Source organism: Macaca fascicularis, chromosome 8 (genome assembly GCF_037993035.2).
Source record: "Macaca fascicularis isolate 582-1 chromosome 8, T2T-MFA8v1.1".
Classification (NCBI taxonomy): domain Eukaryota; kingdom Metazoa; phylum Chordata; class Mammalia; order Primates; family Cercopithecidae; genus Macaca; species Macaca fascicularis.
Window position 1 is genome coordinate 37,642,585 of NC_088382.1, and position 27,773 is coordinate 37,670,357.

Sequence of the window (27,773 nt, forward strand, 5' to 3'; positions counted from 1 at the left end):
GTTCCCGCCATTCTCCTGCCTCAGCCTCCTGAGTAGCTGGGACTACAGGCGCCCGCCACCGCGCCCGGCTACTTTTTTGTATTTCTAGTAGAGACGAGGTTTCACCGTGTTTACCAGGATGGTCTCGATCTCCTGACCTTGTGATCCGCCTGCCTCGGCCTCCCAAAGTCCTGGGATTACAGGCGTGAGCCACCGCGCCCGGCGACTTCACTTACATTTATTATAATGACTTGCAAGGTAAGAGTCATGTCTGCCTTACTGTTTGTTTTCTATATGGCTTATGTCTTTTTTGTTTCTTTGTTCTCTTAAAATTTTTGCATGTTAAATAGATACATTATAGCTTACCACTCATTTCCTTATCATTTATTTTACTATGTGTTTTACAGTTATAATCTTAGTGATTGATTTGCTCTGGGATTACAATGAATATCCTAATTTATAACAATCTAGTTTGGATTAAAACAAACAAAAATTCAGTGGTATAAAAAGCCTATATATGTATCTTCCTGTTTTGTTCCCATCCTTTGGTGCTATTTTCATAAAAATCAGATCTGTATACATTGTGTGCCCATCAAAACAGATTTTAATGGTTGTTGTTTAAATTAGACAGGAGGAAAAACAGACTAAAAAAAGAACTTTATAATGTCTTTTATATTTACCTAGTAGGTATCTTTAATAGTTTTGTATTTCTTCATGTTTATTCTCATTATTGTCTGGTATACATTTCTTTCAACCTGGAAAACTCGCTTTAGTATTTCCTGTTGACTTAGTATTCTATCAAAAATTTCTCTGTTATTGTCTGAGTATCTGATAATGTCTTAGTATTTACTTTTAAAGAATAATTGTTCTGGCTATAAAATTACTGGTTGATGATCTCTATTTTAGCACCCTTGAATGTATCATCCAACTGCTTACTGGCCCTTATGGTATCTGATGAGAAATCAGGCACTGATCTTATTGTGGATTGCCTAAATAAAATGTGTCACTTCTCTTGCCACTTTTATGGTTCTCTTTGTCTTTGACAATTTGACTATAATGTATCCAGGTATGGATCTCTTTAAGCTTATCCTATCTGGATTTGCTGAACCTACTTAATGTATAAATTGAGGTTTTTAAAATCAAATTTGGGAAGTTGTGGTGATTATTTCCTCTAATATTCATTATACTAGTTCACTCTCTCCGTCTGGGACTCTAATTATGCCCATGTTGCCGTACCTAAGGTCCCCCAGGTCTCTGAAGTTGTGTTCATTTTTCTTCATTCATTTTTTCTTTCTGTTCCTCAGACTAGATAACTTTAATTCATCAATCTTTAAGTTTGCTCACTCATTCTTCTACTATTTAAATCTTCTCTGAGCACCTCTAATACATTTTTAATAGAAATCATTAGACATTTAAACTCCAGAATTTTTATTTGGGTCTTTCTTCTGTCTTTATTCATATTCTCTATTTGGTGAGGCATCATAATCACACATTTCATTGGTTCCTTCAACATAGTTTTCATTAGTTCTTGAACATACTTAAATAGTTCATTTAACATTTTTGTCTAGTATGTCTGGACTGGAGAAAAATTTAGTCAATGAATTTTTAAAATGTCAATGTCTGGTCTCCATAAGGCACAGTTACCATTGATAACCTGCCCCCTCCGTGTGTACTGGCTGCACTTTCTTGTTTCTTTATATGTCTCATAATTTTTTTATTGAAAATTATACATTTAAAATAATATAAAGGTAATTACTGGAAGTCAGGTTCTCCTTACTTCCCCTTGTTCCCCCAGTGTGTGTTGATGTTGCTGTATGTTGTTTATTTGGTAACTTTTCTAAACTATTTCTGCAGTTTCTTTGTCATATGTAATCACTAAAGTCTTAGTGATTCAATGGAAATTCTTACAATGGCTGAAGCCAGTAAGTCTCACTCTGCTGAAATGTGTGTTGTCACATGTCTTTAATACCTAACCAGATATTATACAAGTCTGCATTACGCTTACTGCTTACACAGAAACTCAAGTTTAGCTAGATGTGAAAGCTTGGATTCTTCTCTAGTGTGTCCTGATTGTGCTATATGACCCTACACATGAACATGGATTTCTGGATTCCCAGGAATATGCCATAGCTTTTCAAAGACCCCTATAGACAACTCATTTTCAAGATTTCTTCTTTTGAACTCTTTCATTAGCCTATTATTTGTCCATTTTTACTCAGCGCTTCAGGCAGCTGCAATGTTAAATAATTTTCTGTGATTATTTTTGACAAACATACTAACAGAAAGGCTTTTTACACTCGTGAATTATGACTTAGGTTAAACAAAGAAAGTTTTGTGAATGGAGTCTTCCAAGGAATCATCAAATGAGTATAATAATAGCAATCTCTGGAAATGAGGCATTGAAAGAACTCCAATACTGCTCTGCCCCTTTCAGTGATTGGCAAGCTGCCGATTTTCACTGTTATTGTAAGCTATTGGTTGCTTTCCAGAGTTCTAAAAATGCTGTTTTAGTTTATCAGTGTTTTCATTGCTTACATAGAGGAGGAAGTTTTGAAGGTCTTGGTATTTGTTATCGCAGCCCTAGAAATCTAATATGGCATTACTATCATTATTATTATTATTATTATTCAGTTTGAGATACTCCTGGTTCTTGGCATGATGAGTTATTTTTAGTTGAAATCTGGCCATTTTGTTACTGTTGTTGTGTTATGAGACTCGAATCTCTTTAAAGCTTCTGTTTTATCTGGCTTCCACTGCTGTTGCTCTACCAGAGGAAAGGGAAGTTCACCTCCATGTAGAGGTAGAATTCTATGTCTGCCAATCAGCCTCTGTTGACACCTGAGAAGGTACTTCTCTTCACTGAGTGTCCTGGCCCTCTTCTAACCCTCCATTGGTAGCTTTCTGAGGGTATAAGCACATAACTACTGCTCCCTACGTGGCCTCCATTGAGATCATGGGGAGGAATGGTCTCCTGACCACTGGGAGTGGTGAGACCCTCTCTCTATGAGACACCTGAGAAGAGACATAAGGGTCATCTTGTTACCACCACCTGAAGGAAGAAGTTCAGGCTCCCTGCAGGGTCTCCACTGACACTGCAGTCGTGGGCCCTTGTTACAATCTAGCAAGGATCAAGGTCTCAGCTGTCTATTTTACTTTTCTGATACAAACTCACAACAAGGCAGGGGCAACATTTGGGTGCCTTGTTATAATCTGGTGACGGTGAAATTCTAGACTTCCTATTTGACCTTTCCTGGTGTGGGTGTGACTAGGGCTACAGTTTTGTATTCTGTGCTATTTGGCTAGAGTAGAGCAGTTTATTGTCTTGCTAGGCTGCCCCTTTTCTGTGCCTTTGGCTAGAGAGATTAGGCTTTTGTGCATGTCTTTTTTGATCTTTGCCTTTTGATGTTTCCTGCTTGCTGACTTCTTTACCTTCAAGTTGGGATACATGAGACGAAAATAATAAAAAAAAAAAAATCCAGATAATTTACCATGGGGTAAATTCAGGCCTTGAGTCCCTAGCCAGTCTTCCTTCTCTTCCTTATCTTTCAGAGTCTTCTTTGTTTGTTTTATCAAAAAACAAAGATTTTAGTGGGAGGAATGAGGAAAAGTATGCCTATGCCATCTTCCTAAAAGTGGAAGTTGGATATATTTTTAAGCATGACAACGACTTTAATTGTCGATGCAAGAAATTTAGAAATGTCAAACTCAATTTTAGCACTCTAGATATTAAAATTCTGTATCACACAACATACCCATGAAACAAACATGCACATGTACCCCCAAATCTAAAATAAAATATGAAATTATTTTAAAAAGTGAAATATAAACAATTCTCATTACCCTTTATATTTAAAAAAAGAAATGTGATTTGTTTGTTTTTGAGTTAGCGGCCATGTTGCCTTTTTTTTTAAAAAAAACAACAACAACTGGTATGTTAATTTTCTTTTTTTTTTTTTTTTTTTTTGAGACGGAGTCTTGCTCTGTCACCCAGGCTGGAGTGCAGTGGCCGGATCTCAGCTCACTGCAAGCTCCGCCTCCCGGGTTTACGCCATTCTCCTGCCTCAGCCTCCCGAGTAGCTGGGACTACAGGCGCCCGCCACCTCGCCCGGCTAGTTTTTTTGTATGTTTTAGTAGAGACGGGGTTTCACCGTGTTAGCCGGGATGGTCTCTCGATCTCCTGACCTCGTGATCCGCCCGTCTCGGCCTCCCAAAGTGCTGGGATTACAGGCTTGAGCCACCGCGCCCGGCCTGTTAATTTTCTTTGCATTAAGAATGATTGCATATGAAATTACTATAAGGTTAATCAAAGCATTGTAGCTCTTGAGAGGTTCACTAGACTCCAACTAGTCACCAGTCCTTCACAACTATAATTTGTAAACAAAAGCAAACTTAAAGAGTCTCAGGTCTGAAGGTATTAGAAGTTAAAAATTGACTTAAAGCTACTACTGATAGCTAATCTTTGTTGTGGAATGCTTTTAAGGAAAGGAGCATCGTTTGTTAGTGCAAACAGGATTGGGCACCAAAGAACCTGGAAAACTATCTGATGATGATAAAGTAAAAACATAACCAACTCAAGAGTGTGAAGAACTGGATTTGAGTTGTACTTCGGCCTTTAATCTGCCATGTAAACTTACTCAAATTAATTAAACTTCCCAAATCACTGCCACTGTGGCTGTTTAGGGCTGGATGAACTTACTCAGTAGACTAGTGAGAACTGATATTATTATTACTATTCTCTTTGTATTTACCTTTTGGGAGATGCATCTTCATGTACTAATATTGGGGGAGGCATAACCATCAGTGTTTTTGAAAGCCCCCTCTCCAGCTGACTGCAATGCTGCAGGGCTGAGACTCTTCAGTCTAGACAAATATCTCCAGTTCTGACTCAAGATGTCACTCAACCTGAATGATTCAAGTGATCAGCCAGGTTTGGGTACCATTGACCTAGTAATTTTCAAAGCAGGGTTGGGGAAGAGGGCTAGTTTAGGAGAAATTTCTGACTCCTTTACCCTTCTCCTTATCCCTCAAGACGAACATTTTGAAAATGTTCCCTAGTGATTCTGACACCTGACTTGGACTTTCACACTCCCCAGTTTACTGCCATTTTTGTCTCCTCTAACCTTCCAGTTGAGAGTTGTCTTGATGTAACTGTACTTTCAAAGCTTGAATGCTCTCTACAACATTGCTACCAGCTTCCGTTTGAACATCAGCTATGACAAAAATCTCACTAGCTCTTGGGCAACTAATTCTGTCTCTTGAGAGTCTCAATAAGGCAAAAGGTACAATAAGTTACCTGGGTAAGGTGAGGTAATGAGGAGACAGGTTTCTGCTCACTGTAAAGAAGATTGCATGTGCTATTTTAAAAATAAGTCACAACTCAAGTTATAGTCACTTTGGAAAATTGCTAAGTTTCAAAATAAATAATATATTTCACTTACTAAGTCTCTTACCCTAAAAAATTCCTGTGGAAATGTTATAATCTTCATTTTTTGAAAATAAAAAGAAATTTTCTTAATTGTTACAGATGAGAAAGCTGAGTGATATGAAGATAAGTAAATTAACAGAGTCAGCTGGTACATAATCACGTGGGATTTTAACGATGGCAGTTACCCTCACAGCCACACTCTGAAATAAGGCTTCCGTTAGTGAACAGGTTGATTTTGCTCCCCTCCCCACCACCACACACATACAACATGAAGTGGTGATGCTCTTTCAGTCATATGCCCAAAACAATGTTTTCCAGATCAGTCCATATACATGAAGAAATGTCAGATAGGTGAAAGGAGGAAAGGGACACTGTTGTGACCAATCTGAAGACTAGGCTACAGACAGGGCCCCCAGAATCAGTCTGAGAATCATGTGATGGAAGACAGCACTAGCAAAGCCAATGTGCATGAACCCAGCTTGCTTTTCTCTTGGCTACTGTTTTCAGCTAAGTGTGAACTCAGGTCATTTACTGCATTTAAAGGCAAAACCTGTCACTCCCAAAAAGAGCTCTCTGTACTGACCGGTTCACTAATTCACTGCTGACTGGGCTTGTCTGGTAAGGGAACACATTAAATATTTAAACCTTGTCCTTCCTCAGATGCAGAGCAGCAAAGATGATTTTCCACGGAATTTAGCATTAAACTCAGGCAATTTGTACAGCTGTGCATATAAATGGCTTTTCACATAATCTCTAGAGGCTAGGGTCAATGTTCCTCGTACATTTTAATACTGTAGATGACATAGCAACATCCTTCCAATTTATGCTCCCTCGTAATTGAAAGGGGCTTAATAAAAGTGAGGAAGAGGCAATATGTACACAGCAACATCGATTTCTGCTGACAGTTGAGCGGAAGTTAATTGTAATTTTAATGTAATTTGTTCCATGGGTGATGTTGAGCCCTAGAACGTACCTAAATCCATTTTTAAAGAAATTGTGTGGGTATGTGTGTGTGTGTGTGTGTGTGTGTGTGCATGCATTATAACATTAGAATGACCCAATTATACAGCTGTCATGAAAACACCAAATATAACTTGCCTAGATGAATAATTATTTTTCACACAGATATATTTGTTTAAATAAATGGAAACTGGGCCCTTATTGTCAACACAGAATTGTGCCCGATTAGATTTAGGGGTGAAATAGATGTTATGTTGCATAAAATAAATGCAGACTTTATTTGTCAGAGTAAGAGTACAACACAATCCTAATTGCTAAATTAAGCTTATCTGCATGAACTGTAGTTAATATTTATTCCGGGTGAAACAGTTTTTTATTAAGTTATTTTTTCATTTAGTAGAGCAAGAACATGCTAATAGTTTTGTTGGTAGTTCAGACATTTCCTGGTGTGGGTAAAAACAAATGTAAAACTGAAGAATGATGGTGTTCCCTGGCTCTGAAATTTGCTAATTGCAGAGCTATTCAATTATAGGTAATATCCTTTTATTGCTAATAAGATTACTGTGTGTCAACACAACTGCAGTTCTGAAATGGAATTTGCCCAATTTGCCTTGTATGGAATTTAAAACTGTTCTGTGTAAGAGACTTTAGAAAATTAGCACTGAAATATGAATGACAAAGAGAAGAAATCAGCAAAATGTCTAATGTAATTTTTCCCCATGCAGATGCTTTTATTTTGAGACAGTTTCAAAATGGATATTTTGTCACCAAAAAAGAGAATAAATAAACAAAAGGCAATTGTATGATCGAATATATTGCCCTCTAAGTTAAAAATTATTTAAGTAGTTTATGATTTGTTTTAATACAATTTAGTATTTTCCAAATATCCCTCCACAAGCCAGGGTTTAATATTGTGTTGGGTACACAATAAGCAAAGAATGAATGTAATTTTAACACAGGTAAAGAATCAAGAAGATAGCCAAGTCACCTGGCGGGGAGAAAAGGATGTGTAAATTGCGTATTCTTGAATTTTACTTCAGCGCAATTAAATCAGACTCTTAGAATATAGAGTACAAGAATGTCCACGTTGAACCGATCCCCATGTGCTTCTTATACACCTGGAGTTTGAGAACTACTGGGTTAATGAGATCATTCCAATGCCTGAGTAATGGTGACAATGCTTGTCTGGTGTCCCTAAGTCATGGTCTTTGGCTGCAAAGGCTGTAAAATGGCTTTGGATCTTCTATTAAGGAAAAGACGAGTTATCCAGTTCCTGCCAAATACATGTGAACAGAGGCCTCCAGAACGATGATTATCTTTAGATCAGATGTTACTAATGATGCCAGCAGATACAGGTGCCAGGCTCCTCTGGATGTAGTGGGACCCTGTAAGAGTATACAAGAGAGACTCCTTGGGAAGTCTCTCTTTCTTAGAAACGCTTTCTAAAAATGTGACCTATGATCTATGTGTGTCAGAATAATTTAGGAAGATATTAACAGTATGTGTTCTGGAGTCTCATGCCAGACCTATTCAATCAAAATCACAGAGAATGGATCCTGAAATCTGTATGTCTTAACATGTCACATCAAAACTACACCCTCACCTCTCCCCACCAAAAAAAAAATTGTGTCACTGTCATTTGGTGATCTTAGGAGAGAACTTTCTTCACTTTTCTCTGGATTTAGGACTAACCAAGGTGAGCAGTTATCTCAGTTTGCCTGACTTTTCCAAGTTTAACACTGTAAGTCTCATGTCCTAGGAAACTCCTCAGTCCTGGGCTAATCAGAACAGTTGTTCCCCTAAGATCTAATTTCACATCTTGTTCTACCATATACTAACTATAGTGCTTTCAGCATGGCACTAAACCATTTTAAAATCCAATTTCCTCATCTGTAAAATGTCTATAATAACCATTTCACAGAGATATTGTGTGGATTAAATGAAATTAGATGTGATTACATATATGAAGCACCTAGCAAGCAGACATTCCGTAAATGTTATTTCCTCTTTCTACCATTGAAAAAGTCGTATTCTCAAGCCCAAGGGGAGGATCATGTTCCACACAACAAGACGGTGGATGCCATTTAATTTATTTCACCTTAAAAAAAAGAAAGAGAGATACCTTTTTTCAGTAAATAACAGGTTGTCATATACTGTTTTCAGGCAGATTTGTTTTTGATTTTTTTTCTTCAATTTGCAAATACGCAAATCAAGAGTCATGATTCACTTCATTTCCATGAAAAATTAATTAACTATAAAATTCTGGATATAAGCAAAAAAGAAGGAAAAAAGATAAGTTCAAAATACAGAGTCCTAAGTCCTAGAATTTAGACAAGACATTTGGAGTCATATAAATCAAAGCAGGTATTACTTCTACAATTTGAGTAGATATATGGACAAAGCCCTCAGGGCAGGCTATGTTCCTACAACTGGCTTTATTTTATTTTATTTTAAGATGGAGTTTCACTCTTGTTGCCCAGGCTGGAGTGCAGGGCACAATCTTGGCTCTCTGCAACCTCTGCCTCCCAGGTTCAAGCAATTCTCCTGCCTCAATCTCCCAAGTAGCTGGGATTATAGGCATGCGCCACCACACCCAACTCGTTTTCTGTTTTTAGTAGAGACGCAGTTTTGCCATGTTGGCCAGGCTAGTTTTGAACGTCTGACCTCAGGTGATCCACCCACTTTGGCCTCCCAAAGTGCTGGGATTATAAGCTTGCCCGGGCTGGTTTTAATAAGGTCTATGAATTTAGATAGGTCTCAGTTTTTCTGGACCTTAGATTTCACTTATAGAATGGAGGTTGAAGTAGTATATTGAATTGATATCTAAAATTCTTTCAAGTTTTATGATTCTATTCCAGATAAATTATTTTGCTTTGATTTGAATTATCTTAGTAAAAGGGAGCTGACTGCTTTTGGGCAATTGATGTCATAGTAGAAAGATTAATTTTAGATTGTCCTTTATTTTGGATCAAAATCTTCTCTCTATAACTTATTCCTGCTAATCTTAAATCTCTCTTAGAAAAACTCAGAATAACTCTATTTTCTTTTTCATGGATTTGTCCTTCAGCTATTTGAAATGAATGACCACATTAAGCCTTGGCAAATCATATTTCTAGCTCTGCCGGAAGTGGTATTGACATGGCCGTGTTTAACCGTGATGGGATTGATTGAAGCTCTGAGGACTTATCAGGCCAGGTGAGACTGTCCTAACCAAGCATCAAAGTTGATAATTGAATGAAAGGGTTCACCCTTACTTATTAGTTAGCTTATAACACGAGGGTCAGAATTTAAAGGTAAGAGTGAATTAGAAGAAGATTAAATTGGCAGGAGCTCAATCATAGAAAGATTTTGGAACAGGTAAATTTGGTGAGGAAGTGTCTGGGTAAAGGCTGAGAAACAGAAGTGTTTAATTGATAGCAATATCCTGAGTTGTAGTTGAGAGGATAGAGGGCTTAATGGATATTAGAGAAATCATTCATTTCTTCAGTCATTAATTCACCAAATGTTTGAGTACGCACTATGTGCCAGGCATGATTTGGGCCCTGAGATATTTCAGTGAGCCAAGATAAGCCTAGCTCTTGTCCAACATGGCACGGGGCACCAAACTGACCACCTTTCAAATGCCTCCCATTAGTCCATTAATGATCTGAGATTCCCTGTGCATGTTGAAACATACAGATTTCTGGATGCATTCTCAGTGTGATTGGATGGGTTTGACAAAGGACCCAGGAGCATACACTTTTTAATAACCTTCCTAGATTATTCTGAAACATAGCACAGGTTACATTTTTATTAAGATCATTTTAAAAGGAGAGATCAGATTTCCCAAGCAATTGGTCCTTTATATGCTTAAAGGGTCCTAAGATATCCCGAAGGGTCCAGATGCCTATATTTGTGGAAGTACTTTCTACTTATTGATAAAATGGCACTGACGACCTGTTTCTCTTTCTACGTGTCTTGACAACTTCCTGATTTCCACCACATGTTAGGGATCTGTAGATTGACTCTCACTTAGCAATGTTATTCTTTAAGAATAAAGCCCAGAATTATCCTTAGTGTGCTGGATACGTTACATCAGCCAGTGGGTATATTCACTTTGGCAGGGCAGTGAATTTTTATTGACACAATGAAAGAATACATTGTTTTCTTTAGTGGAGTCATGTTTTCAGCTTTTATTGATCTGATAGTCAGTTAGAACCTTCACATCTTTCATATATTTCTCACGTGAAATTGTGTCATCCAATCACCTCTGAGCTTTTGCGAGTCAGCTTCTTTACTCAGGGACAAAACTGAATTCTCAGTCTCTAGTTATTCCATGTTTTGCTGCATTGACCCTTCCCCAAGGGCCACGAACAGCTGCTTTAGGGTATTCTATCCCTTTTCTGATTTCTAGAATTAATCCACTGTGCTTGTATCCTTGGATATCAACAAAAATCCAAGTTTCAATACCATACAGCGTAATACCAATGATTATCCCCCTACAATTGTTTACATTTAGTGATCGGATCTTAGCTCCCAATGCTCCACCTTTTTCAAATCCTTCAGTACCTTTTGGAATCACTGTCACAAGCATACTCCATTCTGTTCTCAACCCCTTCTTTGAATGATCACTTTATCTTCTTGCTTAACTGAAATGTGGCTGCACTGAAAATACATCTCTATAACCCCTTGAATGGAGACCTGTTTTTTCTTCTACACTCCCTATAACTCATGTGTCTTTTCTATTCTGTGTTGGGAATACAGAGAACCATTTCTTGAGAAATGAGAGAACTTGAGAACCATTTCTTTCCCTTCCTCCTTTAAAACACTAGCTTTTTGTCAGGTTCAACCATCAGACTTTCTTAGCTCCCACTTCCATTACTGCCATCTATAGACACCGTGTTTACCTCTTTCTCTCGTAGGATACTTAGCTCTTGTCTCTCTCTCCACATCTATGACTTTTTTTAAGATTTCCTCATGCATACTGATGATACATCCACCTCCTACATTCTTAGAACCTTTAAATGATTGTTTCCAACATTTTCATCCTATCTCTCTTGACCGTCCAGGAATGATCTTGTCATTACCTATAACTATACTACTCCCAAAATGTTAGTTTCAAATATTTCAATCTTTAATTATCAACTTTTCTTCTTTTAGCTTATTTACTTCAATATTTTTCTTCCGACAATCCTCAAAAAGCATGAAAATTTGTATTCCATTTGTCTTAACACTTTTTCACTATTGGTCAATCACTCCCAGTCCTAACTTTCAATAGAACGCCCGATTCTTTAGTCCAGCTATGTGATCCCTTACAGACCTTGTGAATTCTCTGTTTTCTCTCTCCTGGAATTCTATTCACCTGGAATATCCAGAACCTTGATTAAGCTCAACTGCCATTTTATTTTGTATTTATTAACAAGTATCTCGATATTTAGAGAAGAGTTACTGATAGGACTTACTTTACATTTATGTCCACTGTATCAAAAGCAGTCTCCATATTAAGACAGTTCTGCTAAACGTTCCTATTAAATGCACTTAGTCACTTTCTAAAGTAACAATTGCATGTCTTTTTGTCAAATCTTTAGTATCCACAGCCACATAATGTTTGAGCTGATGGCCTTGCATACAATAAACAGAATTAGAAGAGAATTACTTCAACTGCACCAAAAATTCGACTACCCTACTGTATCAGTTCCCTTATTATAGTTTCCCTTATTTTCTCTCATTATAGTAAAAACGATGTTCCTACTTAAGACCAAGTTAGCTTTTGCCACAAATTTAATCCACCATTAGTACCTTAAGAATTTAATTTCTGCAATTAAACACTTTCTGTCCTGAATCACCACATTTCCACTCTTTCCTGCTTTTTTCAAAACATTTTTAAAAATATTTTTTCTTACCCTTATATAACCTTGCAGTTAGAGTCCTATTTCTCTGATCCTATTCATGGAAAAAAAAATCATGAAAGTAGTTTCTTATGTTTGTAGTCTCCATATACTCACCTTGCATTTGGTTTTCCACCCATTCCAATTAGACATTGGACCCCCTAACTGTATGTAAATAGTTCTTAACAAGCTCACCGTTAATCTATATCTTCCTATGGCTAATAGTTCTCCATCATCTTGCTAGTGCCATCTACAGTATTTAAGGTTATTGATAATTCCATCCATCTTGAAATATATTTTTCTTTTGCTTCCAGGACACCATGCCCTCCTGGTTTCATTCTTACTTCACTAGCTGCATTTTTTGAAATTTTCTTTCACAGCTCCATGTTAATACTATTTGCATTTTGTTGAACTTTTAAGATAAGTCCATCTGAATATTCCCCAGCATGCAAGTCTATGAATGAATTTAATACTTTTTGACAGCTGAACAATCACATTAGGATGTTTTTGTTTTGTTTTTGAGATAGCATCTGGCTCTTTCACCCAGGCTGAAGTAAAGTGGTGTGTTTATGATTCACTGCAACCTCAAACTCTTGGCCTCAAGCTATCCTCTCACCTCAGCTTCCTGAGTAGCTGGGACTACAGTGGCACCCCATCACACCTGGCTAATTACTTTTTATTTTTTATAGAAACAGGGTCTCACTTTATTGCCCAATCTGGTCTCTAACTTCTGGCCTCAAGCAGTCCTTCTTCCTTGGCCTCCCAAAGTGCTGGGATTATAGGCACGAGCCACTGTGCCTTGACCATTAGCATTTTTTATCCAGTATCTGTGCATCTGCTCTACACCTAAATTCAGACATGTGTGGTAGGTTAACGTTTCATTTGGTTGATTTTGGTTAATTGTTCCAGGCCACCGAGCCTTCTTTGCATCATGGATCTGTTACCCTTCATCTATTACCTTTACTATTAATTATTATTTAGCTTTGTACACAAGAGCATTGTTTTCTAGCATATACTTATTTGAACTATTTTTAGAAGCATTTTGTATTTTGAAAAGTGAAAATAACCTAAGTGTTCATCAGTGGATGATTGGATAAAGAAACTGTGTTATGTATATACAATGGAATATTATACAGCTCTAAAAAAGAATGGGATCCTGCCATTTGTCACAACATGGATAAGCCTGGAGGACATTATGCTAAGTGAAACAAGTCAGACACAGAATGACAAATACTACATGATACCACTTATATGATGAATCTTTTAAAAAGTCAAATATACAGAGACAGAGAATAAAACAATGATTACCAGGGGTGATGCTTGGGGAGTAAAGGGGAAAGTATAGGTCAGAGGATATAAAGCAGCAAATGTGCATGATGAACAAGTCTAGAGATCTAATGTACAACACGGGCACTATACAACAAGGTAATAAAATTGTACTGTATGTGAGATTCATGCTAAATGAGTAGATTTTGGCTGCTCTTGCCACAAAACAAGCAATAATGAATAACTGTGAGATGATGGATATGTTAATTTGCTTCACTCTACTAGCCTTTTTACTATCTATATGTATCCTGTAACATGTTGCATATCTTAAATATAAACAATAACATTTATTAAAAAATAAGAAAAGTGGAGATTGAGAAGTAACCACTATTTGAGAAGGGGAGGAGGGGCACGTTTTGCAATTTAAAAATATCTAAATTTGAATCTTGTCTTGATCCTATTCTTGTTTTTGCCAAAAAGTAATAAGTTTCTAACATGTAAATCATTTTGTTTGAAAGGTTGTTTTGAAGTTCAGTGAAATAATGTATATTAAGTATTCAGGGAAATGTTTGGCCTGGAGAAGTGGTATCAAAAAAGAGAATGAACTGTTTTGTGGTCAGTGTGGGTTAGGCAAAGGACGGCTCAACTTACAAGAGGGACAAAGAAAGACAGTATATGCTCATACATATTACCTTACACATTTTAGATTTACAGTTCCATTTGAATTACTAAATTACCTTTCAGCATTTTAGTTTCCTTTCCTCTAAAATAAGGGATTTGACTCCTAAATTCTTGTAGCTGTAGAGTCTCTGATCAGATTAAGTAATTCACATGGGCAACACAAAGAATGTTTTGCCTCAGGCCACAGAGAGAGTCCAGTTTTCTAGTTTTAGTTCATTAAACACTAGTGATTTTTGCTTCTTACATTTCAGCCTCTGCCTGGAAGAATGAGTGCAGAGGAAAGAGGAGGCTGGACAAGGGAAGAAAGCATTGGAGCCTGGGCCCTTCCAGAGGAAACAGAGTCATCCTAGTAGGAGATTGTAATGGAATGCTTCAGCTTGTCAGAGGTTTCCAGGAATCTTCTGCGCAAGGAACAGGAGAACCAGTGGATAGTATAGACCCTCAGTGAGTAATGAGAGAAGGTTATGTTTTACTTTGCAATTTTTTCCAGAGCCTTTATCTTGAGTAGCTTCCATGTGATTAGCAGTGTAGCAAGTGGTTCAGCATTTGGTGGAGAAGTATTAAAAAAAAAATGAAGCCAGAGGCTAGCTGTGGTGCCTCACACCTGTAATCCTAGCACTTTGGGAGGCTGAGGCAGGCACATCGCTTGAGCTCAGAAGTTCGAGACCAGCCTGGGAAACAGTGAGACCCCATCTCTAGAAAAATACAAAAATTAGCCAGGTGTGCTGGTGCATGCCTGTAGTTCCAGCTGCTCGGGAGGATGAGGTGGGAGCATCATTTGAGCCCAAGAGGTCGAGGCTGCAGTGAGCCGAAATTGTGCCACTGTACTCTAGCCTGCATCGATAAAGTGAGACCCTGTCTCAAAAAAAAAAAAAAAAAAAAAAATTGGAGCCAGAATATGTGGGTTTAAGATCTAGCTCTGCCACTTTTTAGCTGTGTGACCTTCACCATGGTATTACATGTCTCTGAGTGTCAATTTTCTCATTTGTAATAATTGGAATATCGTCTATCTCATAACTCCTAGTTCAGATGGTTGCTCAGATACATTTCAAATAAAATGAAACAATTAATCATTATTTCTCAATCTTTCCTAATAATAAGAATTGCCTGGGGTTTCTGTCAAACATGAAGATTATAAAGTATTTACCCTGAGGAAGTCTGATTTAGCCGATTCTGTTTGATGAGCAGAATTTATGCTTTTAACAATAACCAAGATTTTTTTTTTTTCTTCAGGCAAGTGTAGAAGACAGTGAAATGATAGTGCTATGTTATGGTAATGGTGATGGCAGTGGTAATGTTAGTTAATATTGTGAGAACCAAAGAGTCCTGAGTTAAAAATGAGCCACCCCAAGAAAAATATCTACAAGATACTTTCTTCATATGGTTCTCATTCACGTAAAGGAGATAGTTGTTCAAAGAGTTCAAATAACAAAGAGTATCTTGTTGTTCAAAGATATTGCTATTGTGGGGTAGAGAGAGAGGGACTTGCTTTGCTTCTGTCTATCTATCTATCTATCTATCTATCTATCTATCTATCTATCGATCTCTCATCTGTCTATCTTTATCATCTATTTTCATCATGATCATCATCTACAAATTAAGCTAACTACCTAGCTATCATCTATGTATCTATCTACCTACATATCTACCTATCTACCTATCTATCATATACAATTTACTTTTACTCTGTGTTAGAAGCCAATGCAAACGTGTTACTGTGTCAGAAATCTAAGTCTCTGAGTACTGACAGATTTAGGTCTATCTATTATAATCTTATTTTTATACAATAAACCTCAATGTTGTTGGGAGAGAGAAGAAGAGAAGAGACACACAGAGCCATATTATGTTTTCTGTTGTTATAATGACAACTGTGTCAATATCTTAATTGTTTACTTAAATTAAAGGCAATGTTTTCTCATATAACTGTGTTTACAAACACAAAACTACAAGGATACCACTTTAATACTGGCATATGGGGCAGGTATTAAACCTTATGTGGTGCTCAATTTATTGCCCTGTGTTTGGTTAAAACTAAAACTGATAAAGAAAAATGAGATACTATTTTCCTTACAAATCAGCAACACATTAGCAGGTGAATTGCTTTTGAATCTCCAAAGTTCCAAGAGCCACAGAGTGTTTTTGCTTATCCATTCTCTAATTTCAGTCAACTCCACTTACAAAGTAACACGTATGAGATTCATTATCAGCAAGAGACCTGGTGAAATTTAGCAAACTGCTGTGCAGTATTGAGGCTCTTTTACTATTTCCCTCTTGTCCTGAATCTGCCTTTGAATAAGTACCTAACGGGGACCATAAAGAACTGCTAAGGGAATTTTCCGATTTTATGGTGCACATATGGTCCTTGAGTCTACTTTGTTTTAGTTGTGGTTCTGTACTTAGTTTCTTTAAATCTTCTGTATATGAAAGGGTTTAGCTCCTACAGCAGTCATCTACAAATGAATCGTTACCATGAAATATTAACGGTTACTTTCATATATCTGATCTAGCACTTTACATATCTTGCATTAAAAAAATGCCTAAATAAGTGTGTAAGTGACTGATGAATTTTTCCCTTCAATCATAATCTATGAGATACAACTTTTGAACTCTAAAAGTTTAAGATGTATTATGGCTAACAAAACATAGGTATAATATGCAATAGACATTTGCAAGTAAAGTACCTGCCCCCCCATCTTATCAAAAAAGGAACTTGGATTCACCTTCTATGGCTTCAGGTATCCATAGGGGATCTTGGAACATATTCCTCATGGACAGTAGAGGACAACTATCCTATTTATTGTATAACAGGTTCAAATAAAATGATATGATATTCTGAGATTGATGAAATCACTTCCAGATAATGTGTATTTATATACCTACATTTTCACCCATATACAAAATTTAAAATAAATCAAATTGTCATTCACCTTTCCTGAGTTGTAAGGCATCAGCAGCTTTCAATACTCTTTTTTTCCTTCTCTTCCTCTCCCTCCCCAAGTACCCAGTTATCATAATCTAGTTCCTCTTATGAATAGTGTTTTGATACATGATAGAAATATGGTAAAAATAAATGTTTTGGTCCTCTCAGAAGTATTCATGTTTTACAGAGTGTCACAGTAAGAGGAAATCTTAAGAACTTTCTACAGGTAGAATTTTAGACTGTATTACAAATGAGAAGAGTGTTTTGAAGTGGGAGGGTGAGCAGCCTTTCAGATTTCTCTTGAAATGTGACAGATGACACCACCACTTGTTCTTTAGTGGCTATAACCAAGATCCTTTGGAACAGACTGAGCAGTACATGAGAGGGTATTGAGGGAGACAGGCTATGTTTACAGAATTATTTGTAGAACCACTCTAGCACACTTCTCCACTCATATTGACTTTGGCCATTCCCTTCCTAGCTATCAGTTTATTCTTCTGCTCTCCTAGGTCAATATATGATTGGACAACTTATATATGCACCAAAATCTTTTAATTTTATGTCTTGGAACATTTTCTATACATTTTCTTTACCCAAGGATGACTTGGTAATGATTTCCTTTTGGTATAACCCCAGGAAAACTCCTAATTTAGTGCCACCTCTGAGATATACAGGACCTGACAAAGCTCAGACTTTGGTCCCTATCTCATTCTTCACCTGGTTTCAGAATATGAACTTCTGATGCCATGTATAAACCTCAGTTGTTCAGCGTTTGGTCTTTAATACATGCTGAAATCTATCTTTCTTACTCAAGTCGCAGTCACCATGGGCTCAACTGTAGAACCCTGGCTAAAACTAGCTTCTCTTTGCATAAAGTCCCTGCGGGAGGTACAGCTTCCCTCCACAGATCAGTTAAAAACAATTCAGGACTTCAAGTCTGGAATGTAAAGAGCTCAGAGCCATCACTACCATTCTCACAACAAAAAAGCCCGAACTGAAAATAATGACTAATTCCTGTTAGCACCATCAAAGAAGTCAATGGGCAAACTGCTTCTTCCCCAACTATAGAGAAAGAGAGGTGAATACAGAGAATCACAGCTTACTGGGGCAGAAGCCTAGGAGCAGACTGCATCACTTGAGCCAGTACAGAGATAGAAACATTTAACTATAATTGAGGACTAGCTTGAGGCTTACTGTGGATAAGCTTGAGAGCTACAAAAAAATCCACAGGGGCCCTGTCTTAGTGAGACCCTCATACTTTTGTGAGTCTTTCCTCCAGGAATCTACCAGGTTTTCACAAAAAAAGAACAAAGAAAACCTCCTGTGTGCTTCTGGCATGAAGAAGGGAAAGTAGCCATCTGAAATATGCTCAGAACATTATGCTCTTTTTAACATGAACTTCCCTTAAAGGAAAGTATTTTTCCTGAGTCTAACCCCAAATGGAGTTTACTAGTCTAACCAACCAAAGAGAAAGAAAATACTGAACTGCAGCTCACTCCAGCTTCCATCATAGGGGAAGGGAAATACACAAATCCAAACTATTCTAGCATTACTGCCTCATTTAAGGGGCGGGGAGAGACTGAAGAGTACTTTTGAAGGCTGTAGCCCAAAGTTAGAGGCTTACAAAAGGAATAAGGCATAGTAACAGGACCTTAGAATTCTTCCTTTACCCCTAAACCTTATCACCACATCAATAGGGCTGCTGTATAAATAACAGAGGAATACACCTGAATGAACTGCACATCTCAGATCTTACTCAAGGAGAAGTCTTTAGGGAAACCCAAAGACGACAGAGGAAACAAGAAAAAGGATACCAGAAGAAATCTTCGCTTCTGACCCATATAGCTATAGCAAGAAGTGACACAGCCTAATTCCTAGCCACAAAAACACAAGATCTCACCCTTAAAGGTGTATTTACTTCCATTTATTCCCCCAGTACATCATGTCCAGTTTCTTCAAGATGACTGACTAGAGGCATCTGGTACTCACCTCCTACTCAGAGAAGAACCAAAATAGCAAGTAATCACACTTCACAAATAGATCCTCTAAGAGAGAACACTGAAATTCAACAGAGAAGTGACAAAACCACTTAAGGGAAGGAAGGAGAGGTGGCCTCTTTAGCCAGGATCAGCTGGCAGCCTGGAGAGGATCCCAATGCAAGGAAAGAGTAAGTGAAGGATTCCCAGCAGTCCACTTTCCCACCATGAATTCCTGCCATTTTAGCCAAAGGAAAGCCCCTTGACCCTCACAGTCTCTGAGACTAACATAGGAAGCTGCCTGGAGACCATATGACTACATTGCTCCAGAGGTGCTTATGATGAGTCTCATATACCACTGAGTCCTAAGCAGCTACAACAAGATGCCACTTTGAGAACCCTGTCCCCCACCAGACTGCATCCTGCCCTGCAGGGAATACCCCCTGCCATTGACATTCCCCACTCACAGCTGCCACTTTTGCTGGTTGCTGCTGCCAGGGCCAAAACATGAGCCATTGGCAGCAATCCCATTACACCCAGCAGCAGGATGAGCAGTGCATGACAAGCACCCTGAAAACAGGCTACCCTGCCTGTGGCCACAACCTGGGGCTTAGGTGGATGTATTATCATCATAAAAAACAAACAAATACATTGCAAGAAAGGAAAAGCAGAGACTAATCTCTCTCATGAACACAGATGCAAAAACCTCAACAAAATATTAGCATATTGAAGAAAAAAATGTATAAAAATAATTATCTCCCATGAACAAGTGATATTTATCCAGGTATGGAAGGCTGGTTCAACTTTTTAAAAAATCAATGTAATTTATTGCATCAACAGTCTAAAGAACACAAATATGACTACATCATTAGATGCAGAAAAAGCATTTAACAAAATTCACTATCCATTCATGATCAATCTCTCAGCAAACTAGGAATAGAGGGAATCTTGCTCAAATTAATAAAGAACATGTACTAAGCACCTACAGACAACATCGTATTTAATAGTGAGAAACTAGATTTTCAATTAGAATCAGGAAAAAGGCAGCAATTCCTCCACCCACTATTCCCTTTCAACATCATATTAAATGTCCTATCTAATACATTAAGACAAGGAAAAGAAACAAAAGATGTACTCATTGAGGAGAAAAAAATAAAACTTTTTTCACAGATGTCATAATTGTCTATGTAGAAAATCTGAAAAATAGACAAAAGGAACAAAAAAAAATTCTCCTAGAACTAATTAGCAACTATAGTAAGGTTGCAGGATACAAGATTAATATACAATAGTCAATCACTTTCCTATAGATCAGCAACAAACAAGTGAGATTTGAAATTAAAAACACAATACCATTACATTAATACCCATAAAAGTGAAATACTTTGATACATGTCTAAAAATGTATGAGATCTATAGGAGAAAAGCTACAAAATTCCAATGCAAGAAAAAATGCATATACATGAAGATATTTCTTGAAGATGGTTAAAAAACCTCAATATTATAAACATTCATTATTCCAAATTTGATTTCTAGGTTCAATACAATTCTAATCAAAATTCCAGTGCATTGTTTTGTGTTGTTTTTAACTTGGAAATATTTTAGATTTATTAGATTTCTGATTTTATTACCTCTTATTTTCCATATGGTTTCAATTGTTGTGTGGATTTTAGCAGCCTGATTCTAAAACTTATATGGAAAGGCAAGGAGCCAGAATAGCCATTACAACATTGTTGTGGAGAAGAACAAAGATGAAGGGCTGATATTGCCCAACTACAGGATTTGCTATGAAGCCACAGTAATCAAGGGAGTAAGGTTTTGGTGAAAGAATAGCCAAATACATCAATGGAACAGAATATAGAACCCAGAAATAGATTCATACACATGTAGTCAACTGGTGTTTGACAAGGAACAAAGGTAATTCAATGGGAAAATAGTAATTTTTTCAACAAATGGTACTGGAACAACTGGACACCCACGAGTAAAAAAAAATCTAGATACAAATTTTACACATTTCACAAAGTTAACTCAAAATTGATCATAGACCTAAATGTAGAACACAAAACTATAACATTTCTACGGGGAAAGATCTCCTTTGTTATCTAGGTGTCTTTAGATTTGGCAATGATGTCTTTTTTGGTACAACATCAAAAGCACAATCTATGAAAGAAAAAATAGTAAGTTAGTCTTCATTAAAAATTTTTAAAAGTCACTCTAAGAGAATGAAAAGACAAGCTACAGACTGAAGGAAAATTGTTGCAAAACATATATCTGATAAATGACTAGTATTCAAAATATACAAATAACTTTTTTTTTATTATTATACTTTAAGTTCTAGGTTACATGTGCACAACATACAGCTTTGTTACATAGGTATATATGTGCCCTTTGGTTTGCTGCACCCATTAACTCATTATTTATATCAGATATTTCTCCTAATGCTATCCCTCCCCCTGCCCCTCACTCCACAACAGTCCCCGGGGTGTGATGTTCCCTGCCCTGTGTCCAGGTGTTCTCATTATTCAATTCCCACCTACAAGTGAGAACATGTGGTGTTTGGTTTTCTGTCCTTGTGATAGTTTGCTCAGAATGATGGTTTCCAGCTGCATCCATGTCCCTGCAAAGGACATGAACTCATCCTTTTTTAATGGCTGCATAGTATTCCATGCTGTATATGTGGCACATTTTCTTAATCCAGTCTATCACTGATGGACATTTGGGTTGATTCCAAGTCTTTGCTATTGTGAATAGTGCTGCAATAAACATACGTGTGCATGTGTCTTTATAGTAGCATGATTTATAATCCTTTGGGTATATACCCAGTAATGGGATGCGACGGCTTGGTCAAATGTTATTTCTAGTTCTAGATCCTTGAGGAATTGCCAGACTGTCTTCCACAATGGTTGAACTAGTTTACAGTCCCACCAACAGTGTAAAAGCATTCCTATTTCTCCACATCCTCTCCAGCACCTGTTGTTTCCTAACTTCTTAATAATCGCCATTCTAACTGGTGTGAGATGGTATCTCATTGTGGTTTTGATTTGCATTTCCCTAATGACCAGTGATGATGAGCATTTTTTCATGTGTCTGTTGGCTGCATAAATGTCTTCTTTTGAGAAGTGTCTGTTCATATTCTTTGCCCACTTTTTGATGGAGTTGTTGTTTTTTTTCTTGTAAATTTGTTTAAGTTCTTTGTAGATTCTGGATATTAACCTTATGTCAGATGGATATGTAGAATAATGGAACAGAACAGAGGCCTCAGAAATACCATCACACATCTACAACCATCTGATCTTTGACAAACCTGACAAAAACAAGAAATGGGAAAGAATTCTGTTTAAAAAATGGTGCTGGGAAAACTGGCTAGCCATATGTAAAAGCTGAAATTGGATCCCTTCCTTACACCTTATACAGAAACTAATTCAAGATGGATTAAAGAGTTAAATGTTAGACCTAAAACCATAGAAACCCTAGAAGAAAACCTAGGCAATACCTTTCAGGACATAGACATGGGCAAGGACTTCATGACTAAAACACCAAAAGCAACGGCAACAAAAACCAAAATAGACAAATGGGATCTAATTAAGCTAAAGAGCTTCTGCACAGCAAAAGAAACTACCATCCAGCTTTCTTGGCTCATAGATAAATAATGGGTATTAAGGTCTTTCACCTCATGGAGTAATGAGATATGGAAGATTCTCTGAAAGTAAGAAAGGGCTGTCTTTTTTCAATATTAGTGGTGAGTTTAGCCACATTCCTGATGCCAGCCAGAGTTTTAGAACTGCAGAACATATCCCAAAAGAGGCAATAGTCAATGAGGATTTGTCACATCACCAAACTACAGGCAAACCCTGGATTATTCTTTGTCTGAAAGAATCTCACCAAATATTCTCATATGGATGATTTTGGCCTGCAGTGAGTTGTGGCTGGCTGAGATGTCACATTATTGCCTCTAATATACAGAAAGGTAAAACATGTACCTTACCTTATTAGAATTCCTACTTGCCAGATTGTTTTCTGCATTCTTGCCTGCAAGACTCTTGGCTCCTCTAATGAAAGATCATAGACTTCATAAAAGCCTAAAGATTATAAAAACATAACTTATTTTTCACAATTCTGGAGGCAGGGAAGTCTACAAGCAAAGCGCCAGAAGATTTGGTGTGTAGTGAGGGCCCACGTTCTCACAGACAACTGCCATCTCACTGTGACCTCACATGACAGAAGGAGCAAGACATCTCTCTGGGAGCTCCTTTATAAGGGCACTAATCCCATTCATGAGGGCTGTACCCTCATTACCTCATCACCACCCCAAAGCCACACCTCCTAACATAATCAGTTTGGGGGTGAGGATTTCAACATATGAATACTGGGGGGACATAAACATTCAGATCATAGCACCTTTGCAGCTTCAAATTTTTTCAATCCCTCTACTCTCCTAGTTCTCAATCATCCTACTTCCTATCACAGTCTTTAAATTAGCTAGTTTATATCCTGACTGAGTATTGTCATGTATTAATTGCAAACCTTTCCTTACACTGGGATTCAATCAACATGAAACTACCTTGATACACATTGCTGATTGCATTACCAAGATTACATAGATCTTTTCACTTCTAGCCTAGCTTAAGATGGGAGGTGTATTAGTTACATATTCCTGTTTAACAAATTACTCCATCTTAGTGGTTCAAAGCAACAAACATTTATTATTTTGCAATTCCTGTGAGTCAAGGATTCAGGAGTGGCTTAGTTGTATAGCTCTGGAGAAGATTCTTTCATGAGATTGTACCCAAGAAATTGGACTAGGGTTATAGTCATCTAAAGGTGTGAATGAGATAGAAGAATTTAATTCCAAGATGGCTTACTCACAAGGAGGTTGGCAGGATGCTTCAGTTTTTTTGTTGGCTATTGTCAGGAGACTTCGGTTCTTGCCATATCATTCCCTCCACAGGGGTGCTTGAATGTCCTCACAACATGACACTTGGCCTTCCTCACAGTGTTCCAAGAGAGATCAAGAGAGAAGCCATAATGTCTTTTGTGATCTAGCCATATAAGTGATATATAATAGTTTCTAAAATACACTAGTGGTTATATAGGTTGACCTCATTCATTTTGGAATGGGGATACAGGGCCATGAACACCAGGAGGTGAGGACCACTGGGCTGGGGTCAAGTTAGAGGCTACCACAGTAAGGCATTTGGATGTTTGTATAATTACAAAATGTCAACCAGATCCCTCTCCCCTAAATAAACCACATGGATAAAGGCTAATATGTATTTTTAAATAATTTGTCTTATATTTAATTAATTAATCCTCACAATCACTTTTTGGGGGTAGATTCCCTATTTTACAGTTGAAGAGGTTGAGTTTTAGTACCCAATATTACCCAATTAGTAAGCTCCAAGGCCAAAGTTTGAACCCAATGAGGGCAATGCTAATTCTGTTTGAATTTCTATAGAATAGTATTCAACGTTGTTTTCATTTTGACTTTCTTGATGAGAAAAATGTTCATAAAGGCATGCATCCTCATTATATTGGTCATTCATGTGGCTTTCTGCACTGTCAGGCTGTAAATTATGTTCAATATTCTGCCATCCAGATACAGTATCTCCTCCTCCCACAATTTCTTTTCCACTAATCACTTAGCAGACAAGGTTACTCTGTAGTTGGGGCTCACCACTGCGAAGCATTTAATTTCCAAAGAAATATCATCTGTTTGCCATCATTAAAATATAGACTTCAGTATCATCATCACAAATGCTTGGAAATCCCCCATGAAGAAGCTCCTCTTTGCTGTGAACATCAAATTTTGTCTTGTAGATGAAAAAGGACATTTTATCTTCTACTCATGAGTCTTTGTGGCAGCTTCTGCTCTTCCAAATTCATGTTCCCTTGGGGAACAAATGTGTATAAGAACTGCAATTTTCATTCTAACCACACATCTAAGGGCACAGAGCCCTGAAGATATGATCTGTCTTAGCCTTGATTCATGACTGTTTTAATACCTCCAGTTAGCATTTGGTGCACACAGTTTCAACTTCAATAAAAACACTGTTACTACTGCCGAAGAGGTAGAATGGTATAGCAAGCTGCACAAATCATAGAGGATGCTAAATTCATTTTGACCAAAAATCTAAGATTCCTATTGTGGCTTATTTAAGCAGCAGAATTATAAAGCTTGGAATGTCATGTGCGAGAGTCAGTTTCACAGATGTTAAATGTTTTGGCTTTCTTTCCACTTTGCAAGCTTGATCACAAAGTATGTCTTGGCCCTGATTCATTTCTTAGTCCCCTGAACTCCAATTGTGGTGTCGAGTTCTGATGGTTCTTTTTCTATCCCAGATCAAAATTAGGGCATTTTCTTTAAGACCTTCCAGGCTTGGAATGACAATGAAATAGATGGACAGCTAAATGGTTGCTGCTACTCTAAATAATATTGGGGATGTAACACAATGGACAGAATCTCATATTCTCTTAAGAAAAGCCCTCTGTGTGGTAAAGAGACGCCTTCAGGAGGTCTGGGTTGACCTTAGCGTGAGAGTAATTCTCCAGAAAGCAGATTGCATAACAATGGCTACTCCATCTCTATGTTACTATCCAAGGAAGCCAGGTCTCATTAAATTCAGGTTGTCAGAGGGCATTAAAATATATTTTAATTATCTTAGATATAACAATAATTCTGTATTTACATGAGAACATTTCTTTATTTTATGAAGATTCATATTGAGATACATAGGACTGACATGACCTAGTGTCTGTAATTTAAGCTACATCAGCAAGTAAAATAGATGATGCAAGTATGGCAAAAGGTTATCAATTATTAAATACAGGTAGTAGAAATTTAGATGTTTAATTCACACACTTTTTTAGAAAAAAAAGTAAAAGAAGAGCTGAATGAGGTACAAAAATTGGGGGACAAAGTGCACAGGTTAGAACAGTAGAAGAAAGGGTCAGCCCTGCTATCAGCCATCTTTCTTCTCTGTCCTTCCCTAAGGCAACATTCAGGCTACTATCTTAATAAATATTGGATAAATATTTAAAGAACATATTTTAGGAAACACTAAATTATTAGCCTGCCTACATGTTTGGCCTGTACAGTAATTCTTTTCAAATCTGTAGTTCAGAAACTAAACCAGTAGAAGGGCAACAAGACCTAAGAAGTAAAGAAGATGGGAGGACAGCAGCTACCATGTGGCAAAAGAGAACTTCCTCCAGAGGAAGTGCGTATAATTTTAATTAATTAATTAATTAATTAATTAATTTATTTTTGAGCCAAGGTCTTGCTCTGCTCCCCAGGTTGGAGGGCAGTAGCACAATTATAGCTCACCGAAATCTCAAACTCCTGGTACTCAAGAGATGCTTCCACCTAAGCGTTCCTGGGACTACAGATGCACACCACCATGCCTGGCTAAATCGTCTGATATTTTTTTGTAGAGACAATCTTGCTATGTTTCTTAGGCTGGTCTGTAACTCCCAGCCTCAAGTAATCTTCCTGCTGCAGCCTTTCATATTGCCAGCATTACAAGTGTGAACCATCACGTATAGCTGAGGAAGTGAGTTTAGACAGAAAAAAAGATGCTATATCTTTATATCTCATGGATGAGAACTTCAAAACACAGTACTCAAAGGCCATTTTTAAATAGTCCCAAAGGTATTGCTGCCTCACTGCATGTTCACAGTGACTATTCCAATTTTTAAATAAAAGTCGTTATTTACAGAATAATTTGCTTAAAGAATAGAAAACTGAAGTCAATTTTTAAAACTATTTGATAAAAGATGACTGTTTTTAACTGTGGTAATCAAGAGTATTCATCAGTTATCTGAAAAATGTTTATTATCTTATTTCCGCAGTGTGCAAAATAAATGATATAAAGTAATACCATGATCCAGGAGGACTCTGTTTTGGAGGCATGTTTGAGAAACTGGTCAGTTATTTTAAACTCCTTTATTCTTTTTTGGTGATGTGGAGTGTGTGCTTATGCATGTGGATTTTATATTTATTTCTCTGTTTTATTTTTGCCATGGTCATTGTCACTTCATTGTTAGGTAATATAGCACATTTATTCTAAAAAAAAAAAAAAAAAAAAAGAAAGAAAAGAAAGAAAAAAAAAAGGCTAACTGTGAAAGCATATGGGGTTTCCATGCAGATTAAACTATGTGTTAAGGAAAGTAAAAAAAACAAAACAAAACAAACAAACAAACAAAAAACAAACCTGAAAAATCCTTTTTCCTCTTCCTTTTTCTTTTCACAATTTGCAAGGGAACAAGCAATTTGCAACAAAGATGACAGTAGAAAATGAGGTAATTAACCATACAACTGAGAGTCAGAAGATAATCCAAAGAGAAGCTGAGAAATCTTAGGCCAGCTGGGTAATTTAATTTTGTCATTAGTGGTAATCAATGCTTGCTAGTCATCAAAATAATCCTAAAATGGGATCAAAGAGAAAGTTCATAGTCTTGATGATGTTAACCTGAAGATTCCTATTTTTTTGTTTGTATGCATGTACATAAGAAAAGTAGCTATGGATGTAAAAATTATTAATAAAAACATTTTATATTAAAGGTATAAAAATTATTTATTTATTCCTCTCCATAATATTACTTTAGATTCATATTTCCTTGAGTAACATCAAAGTTGATAGAATTTGAAAATTAAATGTGAAACTGTGTAATTCCTTAATTGTAGATTATTTAAAACAATATTG

At 37.0% G+C, this 27,773-nt stretch overlaps 1 long non-coding RNA gene across 1 annotated transcript; it reads left to right on the forward strand.

The window, feature by feature from the left end:
* LOC141407500 (uncharacterized) lies at nucleotides 1-27,494 on the forward strand. The gene is made up of 3 exons (XR_012416878.1): nucleotides 1-237; nucleotides 14,430-14,622; nucleotides 26,920-27,494. It is a non-coding gene; the product is annotated as an uncharacterized lncRNA (long non-coding RNA).
* Nucleotides 27,495-27,773: the final 279 nt, after the last annotated feature.